We start from the raw sequence: 20,463 nt of genomic DNA, 5'->3' as shown, positions 1-20,463 counted from the left end.
TTAATATTATTAAAAAAATTTATATAATTTTAAAAATTTGAATAACTTATTGTAAGAAATATATAAATTCTAATATGTTATTATATATATTTATAATAAATTTTCATACATTATTACAATATGCATTTACTTCAAATATCTTGAATTCAAAACAATTGAAATATTTTTGATAAAATTTATATTTATTTAAATACAAATTATAAATTAATAATTATTCTATTTTTGATAGAATGATAAATAATCATATATTGTAAAAAATTATAGATTATTAATTCGTTATTAAGCGAATATTTTAATCTTCTGTAGATTAATATTTACATATCCATTAAAATTTATGCAAAATCTCAGATTTCTGTTTCGGTTCAATTTATTATATTTATTTTCACTTGATTTCAATCCATCTTATTACATCGATTTTACATTCTCGATTTTTCATTTCTCATATGATATTCGAATTAAATGTAAATGAAGATATCGATCGTTTTAGGAAGATATAATCAACAAATCATCATTTTCAATATTGATCATTTTTAATTTATAATTTACAATTTATAATTTAATTAAAAATAGAAAATGTACATGTAATGTAGTGTAAGAAATAAAGGAATATAAAAGATTTGCATTATTCATAAACAATTCATATTCTAGAAGAACTAATATTTTCATTATATCTCGAATATCTCGTGGCAACAAAACGCACAATGGAAATCCATGTATTTTAATATTAAAATTTCACTTAAAAAGAGAAATATATTTTATGAGAATGCTTTCTTAAAAGCGTGCAATTTATATGATATTTGGGAAAAAATGTATTCAATTGTATTAGGATTACTTCAAAATTTTTGTATGATAAATTATATTTGTTTATTTTTAAAATTATCAATTTAGAAAATATTTTAATTTGAATTTAAAAACTTATTATATGAAAGACAAGGAGAACACAAGAAATTTGACATAATGTGTAAAAAATTGAAAAATACAATCATAAAAAATAAAGAAAAGAGTTATTAATAACAATCAATCAAATCAATTAAGTGTGATAATTTTAATTTTGCTTTTCGATGAACAAGAATATTGTATTTATTGAATAGAAATAAAAAATTTTAATTAATTTCAATAAAGCTGTAAAATAATATTCTTATCAAAAATTCAATCATTTCATTTACATCTAATATATTTTATATAATTTTTTCTTAGATTTTAATCTTGATTATAAAATTAGGGTCATTCATCTTTTTTTATATTTTTAATAAAATAATTTTTATTACTTCCAAGTTTTATTAATTATTATTTTTATTAATTAATAATATAATCATATATATAATCATACATTATTAATTTATATTTACATTATATTTTATATACATTATTAATTTATATCCTTGTTTTGTTTAGATTATAATGTAGATTTTTGAAATTTATAATGTAGATTCTTATCAAATATAAGAATTTTTTATTTAAATCATCTAATGTGATAATTTATATAGGAGTGTTTTAAATAAGCTTCTGAATATCAAGATTTATATCAGGAGAGTTGCCTGGTAAATATAGATAAAAAAAATAATGAAATATTATCATATCATAATATAAACTATATATATATATCAATATGTATTAATAATTAATAAAATTTGCAATCACATTTCGTCCAAGTTTTTATAAATTGAAAAAAAAATGAAAAATACCGAAAATTATAAATGATCCTATTTTTTTCATCAAGGATTATATTTTCTTTATTGCGTATACTAAAATAATTACACTTAAATAATTAATTAATTAATCTAAATTTGTCCAGATAATTTTACTGCAACATAAGAGATAATTTTACTATTTTCCTTGTTGCTTGAACTGAAAGATATCTACGAATTAATAATTAAATAAATGAATCTGCTAATACAAGCGAACATCGCGTCTCGTTTTCATCTCGAGAAGATCGAAATACAAGCACAAGAAGGGTATGTATAAATGAGGAGATAAAGTCATCAAAGAGAATATTGAATTTTACGTTTGTATTGGGATTAAAACGGCTGATGCTCACCTTCCACCGGAAGAGGACTTCCGCCATCATTCGAGACGTAAGATTCCCCCAGGCGAATTTCACAGGAGTCACGGTTATCGATTTAATAAAGATTCCACAAGTGCAAGCATAATTTGCAATTCAAAGCCTATTTCTCGGTGTGTTTTAATCGCTTTTATGCTCGTTTTTTAATTATAACTTATCGATTAAAGTTTAATGAAGAGTGAAACGAAATGAAAAGTTGAGATAAGATGGTCCATTAAGAATTAATAGATGATATTTTCTATAGATGAGAATAAATGTAAGAGATATTTCTTAAATAGTAATTTTAGCGTAATAAAATATCGGTTTTTATATGATATTGAGATTTTTTTAATATTTCCAGTGTATTGAATAATGAATTTTTTTAAGAAATATTGAAAAATAATTTTTCAGGTCTGAGTGACATGAAAAAGATTGATGTTTGATTGTTTTTATATATGTTTTTTCTTATTTAAATGAATATGAAAGTTTTTATTTCAATATAATAAAACATTCGTATTTTCAATATTATTTATTTCATCTCATAATTTTTGTTGGAATAAATTTTCATATCATAAATATCATTCTATATTTAAGTATATCTTGGAAAAACTAATTCATAATTATAAAAAAAAGCGTTTTGAAATCATTGACTTAAGTCTTATCCTACATAATTATTAAACAATAAATACTCGCTTCTTATTATATATATATATATTAAAAAACATATTATATATATTAAAACTCAAGCAGAAAAGCAAATTTTCTTAATTTTATTCTTAACAATTGAAGTTAATTGAAGAACGGATCAACTATAATAGCTAGAATAATAATAAAGTTATTTAATGTTATTTATTTAAACATTTTTAAATGAAGTCATTATTTAAAGTAACTTTATTTGAAATTTTAATCTAGTTTTTATTAAGTAATTATTTTTTTAATGGGTTAATACTGAACTTTACTTTCAGAAAATATCGACAATGAATATGCGCCCTCTATCGAGTAACTATAACATATCTATAAATTCTTCATTGAATGTTAAACGTCTCACGCATAAAAATATTCATAACCTCAAAAATTCCTGTCCCTGCAAAAAAGTGATGACTATACGTTAATCGGCTGTTAAAATTACATAACTTATGCATCAATTGTCTCATCGTGAAATTACAATAATTAGGTACAAGAAACACGTGGTTCTCGTCTATTATATTATGTATTCCTCGTTTGTCGCGACAGTTTGGTAAATGCAAGCCAACTTTCGTGCAAATTCTGTGTATAGTTGGTGTATAACCCAATGTATGTACATATATAATGGTTATTCATATATACCTCTCTATTCCCGAGGAAGGCTAATGAGATTCAAAGTAGCATGGAATTTAATAATGTCGAATCCGGAAATTTCACGAGTGCATAGAATGGCAGACCAAAAATTTCGATTAAATGATCATTCAATCAACCGAGTTATTCATCGTTTCGTTGAACGGACCATGAATTTTTATTTTGTAGATAAATTTTCGGTCAAAACGAAATTTTTAGTTTTGATGAATTGGTTTTTATATTTTTATCTGGATATTAATTTGAGGTTAAGGTTATGTTGAAAAAAGAGACATGATGATTTTGTAATTTGAGATATAATAATTATTTTTAATAATTATAATGAGATTATTCAAGATATAATTTTACATAATTTTAATTTTATATTTTATATTTATAATGATTTTCAAATATTTATTCAAATTAATAAAATTTGAATTATATATTTATTTTTTTTATTATTTATTATTTAATTATTTAATTATTTAATAATTCATATTCCATATTCTATATTTCATATTCCATCAATAATGAACTGGCAAATTTCTATAGTTCAAAAATGGGACCACCATGGTAGTCAAGATGATACATAATAACGAGTAGTTGAGATTCACGAGCAATTGTAAATCATCAGCCACGTGACACATGGATGTCATATAATTCTCGATACAACTGGTTGAAGCGGCAGCTCGTTAACAAAGCTCGTTATAACGTCATTGTCGACCAGCTTTCTACATAGATGCAATCATTTAAACCACGATGTTTCAATGATGTATCACACAATAATTGATAAATCATTTCAACGCGATTTAATCTCTTTGATCACCACGTTTTGACATTTTGTCGATTTCCGTTCCATTAAGAAATATATAGTAATATAAGTATATACAGTCAAGAGCAAAAGTATTTGTCTTCATAAAGAAATTTCCTTATTTCAAAAATTTTAATTTTATTAAATATTTGTATACAGAATGTTATTATTATCTCATGTTTTTCTAGAAAAGAAAATATACAAATAAAATTATTAAAATTTAACATATAAATAAAAAAATGATAGAAAAAGTTGTATTGTATTTATTACTATAATGATTCATATAATTTTTTTATAATTGTAAATTTTTTGGAAATTTCAAAATGATTTTCAATATTTTAAATAGAATATATTAAATAAATTTAATATTTATAAATTAAATAAATTTTGTTCTAATAATAAATTTGATAAATTTTAAATTAAATAAGTTTTTTTACATTATAATTTGTTTCAAAACAAATTCAAGCATATATCATACGACATGACAGAGTAATAGTACATTAAAAACTAAATATTTCATAATTTAAAATTTTGCTCTTGTACCATTACGAAATAATATTGAAAAAAAAAATATTAAAAAAACAAAAAAATATTGAAATTTTAATTGTAGATTTTATCTCATTAAAATCATATTCTTATTGCTGCATAATATATATAATCAATTGTGCATATATTCATAAAATTTCAACATAAAATAAAAATTACAATTTCTAAGAAATTGTATTAGAAAAATTAAAATTTCTTTTATTTTAAAAAATTATATAAATAAATATTTTAAAAATTGAAATTAAAACATTTCATTATACTCTTATATATAAATTTTCAGTTAAAATCAGAATTTTTAAATACATGATTTTTCTAGTCGAATATTTTTGCATCTGATTGTAAGTACATTTATGTCTTACCTAATACACTTTTTTTCTATTTTTAGTTAACATTTTAATGAATGCATATAATGACGCTTAATTATCTGCTTGTGTCAAATCAATTATAATTTACAATTTTAATTTGTAAATGAATTATAATTATATATTTCGAATGTGTATAATTTATTATTAATAATAAGACTTGTTTGCCAACTGATATAAACAGGCTTAATTTTCTGTCAATTATAATTTGTAATTGTAATTTGAAATTAAATCTTAAATTTGCAAATAGATTATAATTTTCCAAAAATATATTTTTTATTATTATTATTTTTTTTATATATTTTATATATTTTTTATTATTTTCTTTTTTAATCTCTTTCAAGCAACTGCATTTAAATTCTAATCCTATTACATAATATCTCAATTATGAGATTGTTTTTATTGAAAACAGCAATTATCACATTTGCATGCCAAATACTTTTATATATAAATTAGTTTTTTTCTAATTTCTAACTTATCATATATGACATTTATGACATTTATATACTTATATATGACATTTGGTAAGTCAAATATATTTAACTTCTTGAGAAATAATTAGAAAAAAATTTTTAATGAAATGAAAAGTGAATCCTATAAATACTAAAATCTATAGACGTTATCAAGACTTAAAAATAACGGTAGTTACACAAAGGCTATTATATATCAATAAAAATTAAGAAAGTTCTTTATAATATCTCAAAAAATAGTAAATAAAGTAAATAAAAACTAAAATTTTTAAATTTTAGATTTATCCTTTCTCTCCTAATAGCTCCTTCAAATTTTGGATCGATGAGCAATCTTTTGAAATTACAATTAAAAAATGTCTAAATTTATATATTTACATTTTTATTAAATGTTATAATTTTTTATTAAATATTTTTAATATTTTAATAATTTTTAATATTTTAATAATAATAATAAAATGTTCCTTTATAAATATCATTGCAAAATTTTAATTTTGAATAATCAATGGCCCGTAATGTATAGACTTTTTGTTTTCTATAAATAATATGTAAATTATAAATAAAAATGAAAATTTTCCTAATCATGATTTAACACATGATTTGATGAGAAAGTATTAATAAACACAGACTCATTAATAATTTATTTACAATATTAACAATATTTTAATATTAACAATATTTTCAAAAACAAATACATATTTCCATGTAAAGAATTCTATTCGTGCAATCTCTTTTTTCTGTTTTACTCCTATAATTAAATATTTATATTCCTATAATTAAAATATATATTTATTACTCTCAATTCTCAGAATATATAATTGTGTATTATAGATATAAAATGTTAAGTGTATATTATTATATTTAATGTAACATCGGTTACATTAGAGTATATAGTAGAATATAGTAGAGGATATGTGAAGTCTTTTATAAATTTGTAAAAATATTCAAAAATAAGTGACATATTTTAAATAAACATTATATAGGTACCATGCATAAATAAATATATTATACTACATATACATATAAAAGATACTTAAAAATTCATATATTTGAGAAAGATATAAAAATTATTATTTAAATATTTATTATTTAAATTATTATTTAATAATTTTATTTAATTATTTTACTTGTTACCAAAATCATAAGATGATAAAGATGTTCTTTCATAAATGATAAAATTGTAAGAAAATGAAACTTGTTTTGTACTAAATAAATCCGAAAACAATAAATCCTTTAAAAATATTTATTAATATATGTATAATGTTAATATGATATTACATCTAAATATTTTAACATTGAAATTTAAATTTTGTTTTATATTATTATAAAATAAATTATAAATTATAAATCTTATTTTAAATATTCATTAGTTTTATTTTATTTACAATTTTGGAAAATATTAATTATTATAATTTTACGAAGAACATAGATAAATCGATGAAAAATAATTTTTTAAAATATCAACGATTTTAATCTGATCTTTTACGAAAAAGACAATATTTTCAGAATAAATCACTGGTCCAATGCCAATATTATTATTCTTTTGAAAGCTCTAAATTATAAGATTAATATTTCTTCTCTAATAAATAACATGGAATTTTGCGTGTCTCACACAGAATTATATCGTAATATATTATGATTTACGATCTGTCGTAGTTAACTCATGTTTGAAAAATTGATTCTCTTCTTTTATCATATGTCACTGCTGACCAAAAATTTTGTATCATTCTTTTATCCTTTCTTTTAATTGAATCGTCTTTTAATTTTTTATTAACTATAAATTATCGTTAAAAATATCAATAATAATTTCTTTAATTTTATAAATTTTTGACAAAACAATTTTTTAATCTATTTTCTTTAAATACTCTTCTAAATACTTTCTTTAAATAAAAAAATCTTTGATTAATATACGTCTAATTTCAGTAATATAAAATAAAATATCAATAATAATAATTTCATCAATTTATTAAATTCCTGATAAAAAAATTTTCTAATTCATCTCTTTAAAATATTTGAATTTTAAGGTTAAAAATTCTAAAAAAGAAAAAAAATTTTTTTAACCAAAGTGTAAATAAATTTAAAATGGCAGAAAATGATAACTGTTCATTTTTTTTTTTTTTTCAGAGGACGTATAAGTTAAATTTATCAACTATCTCATTAAAAGTTTTCGTTTCAAACGAATGAATAATGGCATTTTCTATTCGCATAATAATTTCTCATGCACAACGAAATAATCAATGATATACATAATTAATATCGTTTTCTAAATTTTGATTCTATTTGATGAATACATTGTATTGGATATTATATATTGATAAGTAATAAACAAGCAACAAGTTAAATATAACGAGCTGTTTTCGAAAAATTTCCTCGATATTGCGATGATAAAATGAGAATTTGCTGAGTAGTTTGCTTAATATTTAAAAAATGATTTTTCAGACCAAAAAATATTGTTTTTTATGCGATATGTAAATGCATAAAATATTAAATATTTACATTTTTTTGCATTTGCATATGCAGATATTTTCATTTCTGCCACGAGAACAGAATTGTAAATAAATTTTTTAAAATAATATTTATCTAGTTATATAAAGAAATAACGAATCTATAGGATGAACAAAATAATTTTGACATTTTATCTTATTTAATAATAAGAAAATTTTTTAGATAAGAATTGAAATTAAATTAATTTTAATATTTTTATTGTTGAATATGATTTAATTGTATAAAAAAAATATTATTTTAAATTATATTTTTAAATATACGATGAATTAAATAATTTAATCATTTTGAATATTTCATCTGATTTTGATAATAATAGGAATTGTTTTGAAAAATTAAATGCATTATTAATTGCATTTTTTAATCTTAGTATTATTGAAAACAAACGAAATATTCTATATTTCTAAATGATCAAATTATTTTATTCACTTTGCACATTTTCATACCACCTCATAAAAAAAATATTTTAAAATGTGTATTTCATTAAAATACTTAGACACTTGATAATATTAATAGTATAATTATAGTACTATTAGTTTATTTTTTTAAATTTAAACACTTAAAATATTATTTTATTAAGAAAAAATTTTAGTTTTATAGCATCTTTTCATCTTGTTAGAAATTTTTTTCACTTCTTTTCAAAAGAAAAATATTATAAAATGTATAGAATATAACGATATAAAAAATTCCAATTTGAAAAACTATATTATCTAATTAGAAATGGATTAAAACTTGATTTTTAAATTTTTGAAATTCGAAATTGGTGATTTTCCAAATTGATGATATTTCAAATTAAAATCTTAACAAATTTTGGAATATTTCAAATTTAAGTTCATAATTATTCAGTCAAAAATAATAATTTATTATATTTACAAAAATTATTCTATATTAGAATTTTAAGAATTTCATATCACAAAATTATAGAAATATGTAATATAATATATAATAGAAAGTTTTAAGAAAAATTAAATTAGATTAGAATTAAATAAATAGAATAGAAATAATCATATTACAAAATTTTTATAACTATCAACATAAATTTTTTTTTTTATTTCAAAATTTCAAGAATTTTTAAATCACAAAGTTAAAGAAGACTATCGAAAGATTAGATAAAATATGAATAATTAAAATAGAAATAAATTCATATTATGACAAAATTCTTATAACTTACTTATACAAATTGAAATGTTCTTTTAAATTAGCAAAAAGTTTAAATTAGGTTAACTTTTCAAAATTTCAAAAAAAGAGATTTTTGTAGAATTAATTTCTTAGTTTTACATATTTCTAATTAAAATATGAATCAATCTCCTCTCTAATTTCAAAATCCAATAATTTCGAATGATTGAATCTATAGACAGTTTGGCTGATGAAAAAAAAAGCTTTCAATTCTTTCTCTTTTCATAAAAAAAAAAAACAAATCAAATTGGATGGTTGATAATTCGATAACGAGGTGATTGAATTTACGTTCGTTCAAAAACTAGCTACCGAACTCGTAAGTTTAACAGATTATACACTAGTTTAGTATGCCTCGAGAAAGTATTAATTTCCATCCATAAAACCGACCAAGTAGTCAGAGCGACCATATAATTAATTTTATCGCCATCATCTGACCAACAGAAGAATTTATTGTGACCAGATTAGCTCGCATTACCTCTGACTTATGATTCGTGTTATTTTAATCTTTGAACATAGTGCAATGTGCAACAATTTTCAAAGAAAGTGTATTTTGAAAATTAATTAATTAATATTGGAACTTTAATGTGTATATAAATTTTTGTTATATCTTATATATAAAATATGTTCATATATTCTAATATAACTTAAATAAAATTAAAATGATAATAAAAATAAATTAATATATGTAACTGTATAGAAAGGAAATATGTCTATAAAATATTTTTGATTTTAAAATGTAAACATATAAGTGATGAATTAAAAAAATGTTTAGATTAATTATTATTTATTAGCAATTTAAATTAACATTAATGGTTTTTATTAATGAAAATAATAATAATAATAATAAAACTAAATTTCTAAAGCTGTATAAAAAATAAACAGTTTTTATTTCAATTAAAAATTATTATTAAATTATGAAAAATGAATATTAATAAATTAATTTTAATCAAATGTGTTACAATAATAATATATATAATGACTAACATTTTTGAGAAACGTAGATATATATTATGAATTTTATAAAAATAACATATGAAAAATATTAGGTTTCCAAGGTTTGTTCAAATGATTTTGCTCATTATAATATAAAATGAAAAAGATAATAAAGAAATAATATGAAAAAAAAAAACAATAGAAAATACAGACTCATAAAATGGAAAAAAAGTAATATTTTATTCTGTTTACCTGTTTACTTCAAATCATAAAAAATACAGCCATAAAAATATTATATTAAATATTTGATAAATTTTATGAAAAATTGAATTTGATGAAAAAAGTAAAATTTAATTTTATTTTATTAATACTATTTTAAAAATTAAATTAAAACAATTTACTATCATTTTGACGTGTACAGGATATTATATGTAAATTTATCTATATATCTCTATTGATATAATATTGAAATATTTTGGAAAAATTAAATAATTTGATAGAATATATCATTTGATATAAGAGATTTTTTCTACGTTGAGTCGTAAAGATTATTTGTAGGTCAACTTTATTTTTTTAAATAGAATCATATCTTTATAAATGCACAAAACAATGCAAATAATCTTAATCTCTAAACAAAATTATTGAATTATTTATGCCAAAAAACCATTAGTTCAGGAGATATTTTAACTTCAATTTTTTAAAATTTATGATATGAAAAAATATCCTAATAATATTTTATTTTCCTCGTCTTTCATGTACTAAATTCTACAAAATTAATTATCAAAAACTTATCTTAAAAATTAAATTAAATTAATAATTTTCTTAACATAACTGATTTAATGACTGAATTAATAAACTGATTTAATAATTTGTTTATAATTTATATCTAATTGCGTCTTTCATGCATTTAAAAGAATGATTCTAAAAAAAAAAATTAACTTTCAAATGCTGCAACTCAAAAGAAAAAATCTTTCTTATCAAATAATTTTTTCAATTTTTATTTAATACATATTATATATACTTAAATATTTTCAAATACTATTAATTTCTAAATGGTTTCATTCTATTTATTATATATATATTCATTATTTCATTTCTCAATGATAATGTTCGTCCTTGCAATAATTTAAAAAAAAAATAAAATAAAAAATATTTGGTTAAAAATTAATAAAATATGCAATATTGAGAAAAATCGAATATTTTTAAAATCAATTATATATGTATAACATATTTCGCACGTGTGTTTTATAGATCGAATGTTAATAAAGCTCAATTATTCTTTTTTTTTTCAAAAAATTACGTTAACGTACATATTATAAAAAATTATAACGACTTCTTTTTATATCTTTTCTTTTTTTTTTTACTTATAAAGATATTAAAAGTAGAAAGAAGAATGACGTTATATCGTGATATTTACGATATTTAAATTCCGTGGAAGCAAGAGGGCGCTGGATGATCATAAAATTAGACTTCTAGTCGTCATATTAAAAATAATTGTGCATATAAAGACGCATGTGTAGTGTGGACAGCCGAACAGTAAAAGTATCAACTTTGTCAAATGATAAACGGTTACTTTTATCATCAGTAATTTGTGCGATTATTAGTTAACTGTCATGTTAACGAACGAGGTCATTTTATCAAAAAAGGTGATTCGATCAACTATTATTGTCGAAGTAAAAAAATATAACCTGAAGAACATCGTGTTTCAATGTCTATTCGTGAACATCATTATTTGAAATTGCGAATAACGAATTTTCGAGCAAGCTTTTTGCTTATGGTCGAACATGTTACTTATATCATCGGTTCAGTTGTAAATTTATTTGAAACCTCAAAATGACTGGTTTGCGTGAAAATAAAAAACTGTTGACTCGTCTCTACTAAATCTTCGGGTACTTTGTATATACAGAATGTTTCATACATTTTTAGTAAAAAAGATAAATGATAAAAAATAACTTCACAAAGGAAAAAAGTTGAATATAATAATTTATATTTTTCTATGACTTTCTTCACAAATATGTACAATAAATATATACTACAAACCAAAAACTTGATAAATGGCAAGTGCATTTACTTTCCTTATAGAATTATATGTATTTATACAATAAGATATAGCATTTAAAAAATCAAAATTTTATAAAATATCTTATAAAATTATAAGATCATTGTAAATCATATATATATTTTGAATTTAGTGAAAAAAAGAAAAGAATTATATAGAAAAAATTTAAATGGAATAATAATATTTATTTTTCCATAATCTCTTTCTTAATAAATATATAGTGATATTTAATATTTAATAAATATAAATGCATTTTTTCTTAAATTGAATTATTTATTTTTGAATAAAGATATAATATAAATTTAAAAAATAAATATTTCATAAAATATCTTTTATTTTTTTATAAATCATGCTTTTTTAATAGGAAAAAACATTCTACATATTATTTTATTATAAACAAACTTCAAATTCTTTAGAAAATAGAGAAATTAAATAATAAAAATATTTATTATATTACTTGTGGTTTTCTAACAAAATGATCGAAAAGATTTCTTAGAGAATTATCCGAGAAAAGTTGGGCCAAAGTAATGACCAATTCCGTTATCAAATAATCGAGCCAGCTGATAAGGAATAGTCACAGCGAGGGAAGATATATGGGGCAGATGAAAGATCTGTCTTTTTTTTTTCTTTCTCCTCTATATCTTAAGAGATGCTGGAATCCTCCAAGTTCATTCTCTCCAAGCGACCGTAAACAACTCCATTACGGTTTTCTATCTTCGAGATCACCAGAATACCCGGAGAAGTGATCTTAAGATCGTAAATATGTCTCCCTTCTACGTTTTCTTTTTATGTGGTTGTAATATATCAAAATCAGACTCTATCATAAAGACAAATCTTGAAACCTTGATTTTTGAATTTGAAGAAGTTATCTCAAAACTCTTGAAATCGGAAATTTGAATTTTTTTTAAGTTTTTAAATTTTTTAAATTCTCTGAAGACTCATTAAATTCTCTTAAAATTTTTTTTCGATAAATTAGATGAAAATGATATATTTTTTTATTATCATTTTTCGTTTTTTCTAATGCTATTATTTATTTTTAAAATTATTTTAAAAATATTATAATCAAAATTATCAAAATCAATTTTTTTATCAAAATATTATAAAAGTATATATTAAACAAAAACGGAGGATGTTTGAACTGGAAATTTTAGTAAAATATTTATATATATTATATATATTTTATAAAATTTAGTAAAATATTTGTTGATGCACGAACAATACAGCTGTAACAATGTACTTACTGCATTTAATTAAGAAAGTTCCCAATCTAGTATACATGATCGCACGCGTATAACTTTCTTGATTCGCAAATGTTTACTTAATAATTTGATCGTCGATTATAATAAGATTATAAGTTTAATTTTAGTTTTCGTGTGTAATGTTGTTCAATTTTACAGTAATATCTCCACTTTCCAAATTATTATCTTTTACTATTTTAATATTGATTGGTTAATTATGATTGATTGTTAATAATTTTTTTTTTTTTTTGAAAAAAACTTATTTCTGGCCTATAAATTTTTTCTTTAAATTCAATAATTCAGTCTATTCTTATCATTTTAAGTTTGAGTTAAAATTTTGATACAAGTGTTGACTAAATTCTTCTAATTATAAAAAAAAGAAAAGATAAAATAAATATAAAAAGATAGCAAAATAGGTTTAAGAAGAGGTTAGTTAGGTTAAGTTAGATTAAGTTAGATTAGGTTCAAAATTATTAAAGCTACATTTATATTAGACAATTATATCAATTAATTATTAATTAAGTCAATCAATTTCAATATAAATTGTGAGTGAAAATTAATTTATACAGCAATTTGATTAACAATTGTTTAATGTACTTTTTTCAAAAATTTATAATCAATCTTTTCTCTCAAATAATGTTCAAATAAAGTGAACAATTTATATAAAAACTTTTGAATGATTTAATTTTATTTTGCAATAAAATTTCTAAGAAAATGATTATTAATTATTTTTTTAAATTTTTAAAAAATAAAAAAAATATTAATCAAAATTATATTAGAAAATATTTATTGTATTTATCGAAATGAATTTCTGACAAATAATTTTATTCATTCCTAATTTTTTTTATTATAAAATGCTTAGATTTTATTACTGCATTTATCATATTAAAAGAAATATTTTGAACTCACAAGATGAAAAATGAAAATTTAAAAAATGATTTTATATTAATATCTGTTATATATTCAAATAAATATGTTTAATATAATTTAATATAATAATAAATTATTATTATTATTATAATATAATAATAAATATATTTTAATTGCTATTGTCATCTGCTAATAAAATTTTTACTTTATATTTTAAATTATTTTTTCATTTGTTATCTTGATAATATATAATATTTGAAAACTAACCGTTGACATATATTCGTGTTTAAGTAAATATCAATTTTGTTAAAATCTTTGTTGATAAATATATTATATTTTGTTATAAATAACATACTATTAGAGACCACCAAGTGATTAATCTTAATTATGTAAAAAATAAATTTTGATAAAAGTATAATTGCATAATCATATAACTCATAATGATAATATTATCATTTAATGGAAAAAAAAGACAAATATTTTTTAACAATAAATACCGTTATTTTCAAGAATATATCTTTCATTTAAGATCTTTCAATAAAATTTTGCAAAAAAAAACACCATAATAATTCCAAATTTCATATGTATCTTAATTTTTATTAAAATTAAAATTTTTAAGTTAGATAAATTTTTTCGTGAAATAATGTACGAAAAATTTTGTGTCGGATTGTATTTCTACGTGCATGAAATATTTCGACGATTGAAAATAAAAATAAAAATAACATTCTTTCTCTTTCTTCTCGACTCTGTTCGCCATAAAATGAATTTAAAGTTTTAAAGTTCTCGGTACGAACGCAATTACTATAACCCCCTAATTTCGCGAGTTGATTACGCGCAAAAATCGTTTCTGAGGAAATCGTGCAAGGAGTTTGTAGCCGGTTCGCACGATCATGATCGAATTATATAATCAAAGATTAATTTATAAACTACATATATACATATTGTATATATACACAACTCAAAGAAAGTTATAAACTTCAAAGTAGAATTCGACTGCGTTCAATTTGGTCCAGATTTCATTGATGTGAACAACGCGATAATTCGAGATTTATGCACCCTATAACGTAAATCGTTGCTCTACGGTCACGACCATGTTTTCTATTCTCCAAGGCTGATGGTCGGTATATTTCACCGTCTGTGACATCAATCGTCGGCTCAGCGACACGAGATTCAATTAACAGGCTATAGGATTCAGTGAAGTGCTCAAGTTTTTGTGACATTTAGATAGATATATGATTTTAATCTAAAGAGTAGATGAAAAATCATCGTTTGCAAGTTTTTTTTTATTTTATATATAATTTTATTATAGACGATTTATAAATGTTCACAATGCTTTCTAGGAATAATGTAATGGTCTAATTAGTGAAGAATTAATTAATTTTTTTAAAAATTAGAAAAAAACTGGTGAGGTTAATTGAATTAGTATTTTAAGAATTACAATATTTAAGTAATAATTCTCTCTTAAAAGGGAAATGATTCAGTTATTGGAGAATAAATTTTTAAAAATTAAGAAAACATAGAGTATATTATAATATTATAACATTATATATATAATAATATTATAATATATATAATATATAATATAAATAAAATAATATATATATAAATAATATAATATAATTATATTATTTTAAAAGAATGGTTCTCAATTTGTGTTGCATGCTTTTTGAAATCATTATAATCACTTTTAGTTTTTTTAGCTTTTATTTAATATAATTATATTGCTATATTATATATTATATAATTATTATAAAATTAATCTTTAAAAATTAAAAAAGAAATAATTGAATTATTATTTTAAAATATAAATTTCTTTTGATTCCTTTAATAAATAAACATATAATTTTTTATAGGACTGTGATTCAGGAATTTAATTATTGAAAACTGAATTAACTTTTTAAAAATCATGAAAAAAATATGAAGTAATTGAAAATATTATTTATTTTATAAAAATGATTCCCAATTTGTTGAAATATCGATAATAATGATAATAATAAGAAGAAGAAAATATGAAAAATATATAAAAAATATATTTAAATCAGTATATTTGAAAACAAATTGAAATAAAATATATATATAGAAATATTTCTATATTCTGAACGGATATGTCTCAGTTCTAATTTAATAGTAAATTAATTCTTTGCTTCAAAGGAAATTATAGCAAATATTTTATAAATTATAGCACATATTCAATGAAATGATGATATGTAATAATAAGATATTTTATCGAAAACAATATCTTCAGTATTTACCATTTTTCGAATGAAAATGACTCGCAAGAGCTTAATTTTATCGCCCGCCTTTTTCCAGCATCACGTCAATGACCCTCTTCTTCCTCCTTCGCTTCTTCTCCCTCCATTCTTCATTCTTTCAACGCGACCGCGCATTCCTAGTAAAAATAAGCGAATTCCATGTGGATTTCTGCAATCAGTTGATGATGTGAGGTAAAGAAACATATTGCGATGCTTTTATTGAGTAACCAAGAAAATGTCTACATAATTCGTTTTGTGATAGAAAAAAATTGTAGTTTCGAAAAACTCTGGTAAATTGTGAAAGTAATCGACACGAAATTTGAAAGTTATTTGGAAGAAAATTAGATTCTAAATATGAAACTTTAATTATTATTTTCTAAGATATTAATAAAAATTTCACTACATATTGAATATTATACTATATACGTGATTAATACATTGAATATTTGATATCCAAATATTATTATACAATCGTGTTCGATTATTGAGTAGTCAATAATGTTATAATAACAACATCAACCTTTATAATAACAGTATCAATCTCTATATTTATATTATAGAATGTTAGAATATTTATAGAATATATAAAATTTCAGTGACATGACAATTATAAAATATATTAACATAACAAATATGTCTGTGTAATAATTTTTCGTGTATCTTGTAATTCTGCAAGATATTTTATAATCAGATCACACAGTTTCTTTATTTCTTTATTACTAGTTTTATTTTATTTATATTTTAATTTCAATAAAAATCATGGTTATTAAAAAATTAAAAACATTTAACTTATCCGTTATTCACTAGATTTGAGTTGAATTAGGTTAGGATAAAATCGATATTATTATAGCACTCAACAATCGATAACAATAATTATTACAGTGAAGATAGTTATATTAATAATATATAAATAGATTTTCAATATATATAAAAAAGTTTTTTTTGTTAATATTTCGCAATAATTAGTTGAAATTTTATATCTTGAATAGCCTTTCTCTCGTAACAATTCTTCAAATTCTTATTGATCCAATTGATTACTAGGATTTTTCGGAACTTTATTTTAAAAAATTATATATATGATAAAATAAATAATCATTTATGAAGCTTATGTTTTACCTTGATTTACAAACAACTTGATTTATAAATAATGGAAATTGATTATGGGTGAATTATATGTATACACTTATTAATACAAGATGGATGATTGGATGAATTTATGATGAATTTATGATCGCTATATGCGTAGTAAGAAAAATATATAACAGACGTCGCTGTTGTTCTAAATATTGTATCTATGCGATTCTCTTTTTTTTTGTTTTGTCATTTTTATGTTTGTGTTATTAGTATTGCGTCTATTCATGCAGTGATACATTAAATGATATAGTAAAAGCTTTATATTAATAATTCAAAAAAAATTTATATCAATAATTCTCTCATTTTTATATTCCAATAATACATTTAATAATTTCTTGTTTAACCTAAAATAATCGTCTTAGCAACAAAAATAAAATAAAATTCGAAATAAAAATTTTAATATTCTAATATTTTGATTTATATTAATAAATATATAAATAAGAAATTTGTTTTTAGTGTAAAATTTCTATTCATAATATATTTAATTATAATTTTTTTTATTAATTATTTCTTATTGTTTGTGCAACAAACAAATAATATTAAAACATATTTTTATTAATTGTTTATTCATTTATTTTACGGAATTTAATTAATAACAATAATAATAATAATAATAATAAATTATATCTATATAAGTATTATACATTGAAACGTTTTTTACTAATAATAAGATTTTTGTGTCTATCAAACTTCGTACATTCTTAATGATGAAACGACAAATAAAATTCTTAGAAAACTAGAAGATGGAGAGTCATCGACAAGTTCGTAGAATTTCTCGTTATCCGATATCAATCTCATCTGTTTCAATATTTGCACAATCCTCGTCAAAAAGTGTAAGTATTGCAATTTAATCTTTTTCTCAAGAGTCGGTAAAAACGGAATCTGCATCCAACAAATCCCGAGAGCAAAATTTTATCGGATAATTTAATCGAATGATGATCGCGCATGTGTCTCGATTCTAAATTTTTCGAAGGATATTAATCTATATAAAAATGTGATATAATAGTATATAAATAGTCACAATATATAAAGTATATAAATAATCACAAATAACGGAAATTAATCGTTCGTGTCGATGAGTTTAAGACAAAATTAAATTTAGATCGATATCATATCATTAATTATGATTATCAATTATTAAATAATAACTAATATCATAATATTAAATAATATAATATATAATATAATTAAATTATTAATTATTTCATATTCAATATTATTTTATTTAATATTTTCATATCACTGTAATTATAATTATTCATAATAATCAATCTAACTTAATCTATACATAAAATAAATACATACAAGTTATTTTCTAAAAACATATTTCAAAATTAGTTTTAATTCCAAAAATTGATAACAAATAACCACGAGACAATTAATCAGACATTATATATTTGCAATAATCTATTTATTATTTGCAATATTGTCTCCTTTATTTATTATTTCTTGTTATTTCTTTGTCAATAATTAATTTTCAAATCATAATTACAAATAAATCTCGATTTCAATTAGAACTATAGTAGATTCAGTGGAATTCATTACCTAAACATCCATTATCTAAATATCTTGATATTTAAACGTTCTATTAACTCGACATTCCATTATCCAACTAGTATACTATTTTTACTCCCGACAATATAAGAGTATTGAGAAAACTTTTATTGTGAAATTAAAAAGATTAACGAACAGAACATTTTTCAAGATATACAAAAATTTATTGCGATATTATGGAATATTAGGATATAAAGAATACAATATTATAATACAAAATTATAATACAAAAACATTGCCGCAGAATAAATTCAATGTGATAAAAAGTATAACGATAAGGATATTGTTAACATATTTCAAATTTTAATACTAATAATAATACTAATACTATAATTAATATTATAATAATACTGGAATCCATTGAAAGTGACAATGAAAATATGTCTTTTTATATTCCATAAAAATTATTATAGAAAAGAAATTTTATTTTTTAAATAATTCAATTGTCTTGAGATATTTTATTCGAACATTTTTTTATTCTTAAACAAGATCATTCGATAACGATAGATTAGTTTTTCAAGTCATAGAATGTACTCCCACGCCATATCACATGTCTTCTTTGAATAACATCTTGTAGCTATCCAGAAAAATTAATTTACATGGTGTTCTATGAATAATGATTAGTGATTCTACTTTTTCGATTTATTTTTGCATGTAGAATTACGCTTCAATTGACAAGATTACAGAAAATAAATACATAAAAAAATAAATATTTTTATTTCTTCGAATAATGCAAAGTTTTGTTAATAAACTTTTAAAATAATATTTAAACATATTATATTGTATTAAATATATATATATTAAAAATTTATAAAATAAAAAAATACAAAATAGATGTTTAATATATTTTTTATATTATATATTTATATTAATTTATATTAATATAATAATTTATTTTAATTTATATTATTTATATTAATATATATTTTATTTAATATATTTTAAAATATATTTTCATATCAATTTAAACAAATACTATTTTAAAATAAGAAATTATTGAAATATAATAAAAAAAATAATATCAAATAATAGTATATATTAAAATTAAATTTAAAAATTTTATCATATAATATAATTATTCATTAAAATCACGATATTATATATAATATAAGACATAAGAAACTTAATTTATAGATGTATGAACTAAATATGATTTTATAATTTTTATATTTATATCTCCTATTTTTGATAATATTTGATTTAAATT

General features: G+C 20.1%; 1 protein-coding gene across 2 annotated transcripts in view; it reads right to left on the bottom strand.

The window, feature by feature from the left end:
* Positions 1 to 20,463, bottom strand: part of LOC102676181 (cardioacceleratory peptide receptor) — an 88,647-nt gene that overhangs the window by 52,553 nt on the left and 15,631 nt on the right. Inside the window, exon 3 of one of the 2 annotated variants that reach the window (XM_031510123.1) lies at positions 16,569 to 16,705. The exons of the other annotated variant lie outside the window; for it this stretch is intronic. The gene's annotated coding sequence lies outside the window, so the exon portion shown is untranslated. The remainder of the gene's footprint in view (positions 1 to 16,568; positions 16,706 to 20,463) is intronic. 2 annotated transcript variants of the gene reach the window in all.

The sequence above is a fragment of the Apis dorsata genome, unplaced genomic scaffold (genome assembly GCF_000469605.1).
Source record: "Apis dorsata unplaced genomic scaffold, Apis dorsata 1.3 scaffold_207, whole genome shotgun sequence".
In the NCBI taxonomy this organism is placed as follows: Eukaryota; Metazoa; Arthropoda; class Insecta; order Hymenoptera; family Apidae; genus Apis; species Apis dorsata.
The sequence above is the reverse complement of the archived record's forward strand: the minus strand, read 5'-3'. Positions and strand labels throughout refer to the sequence as shown.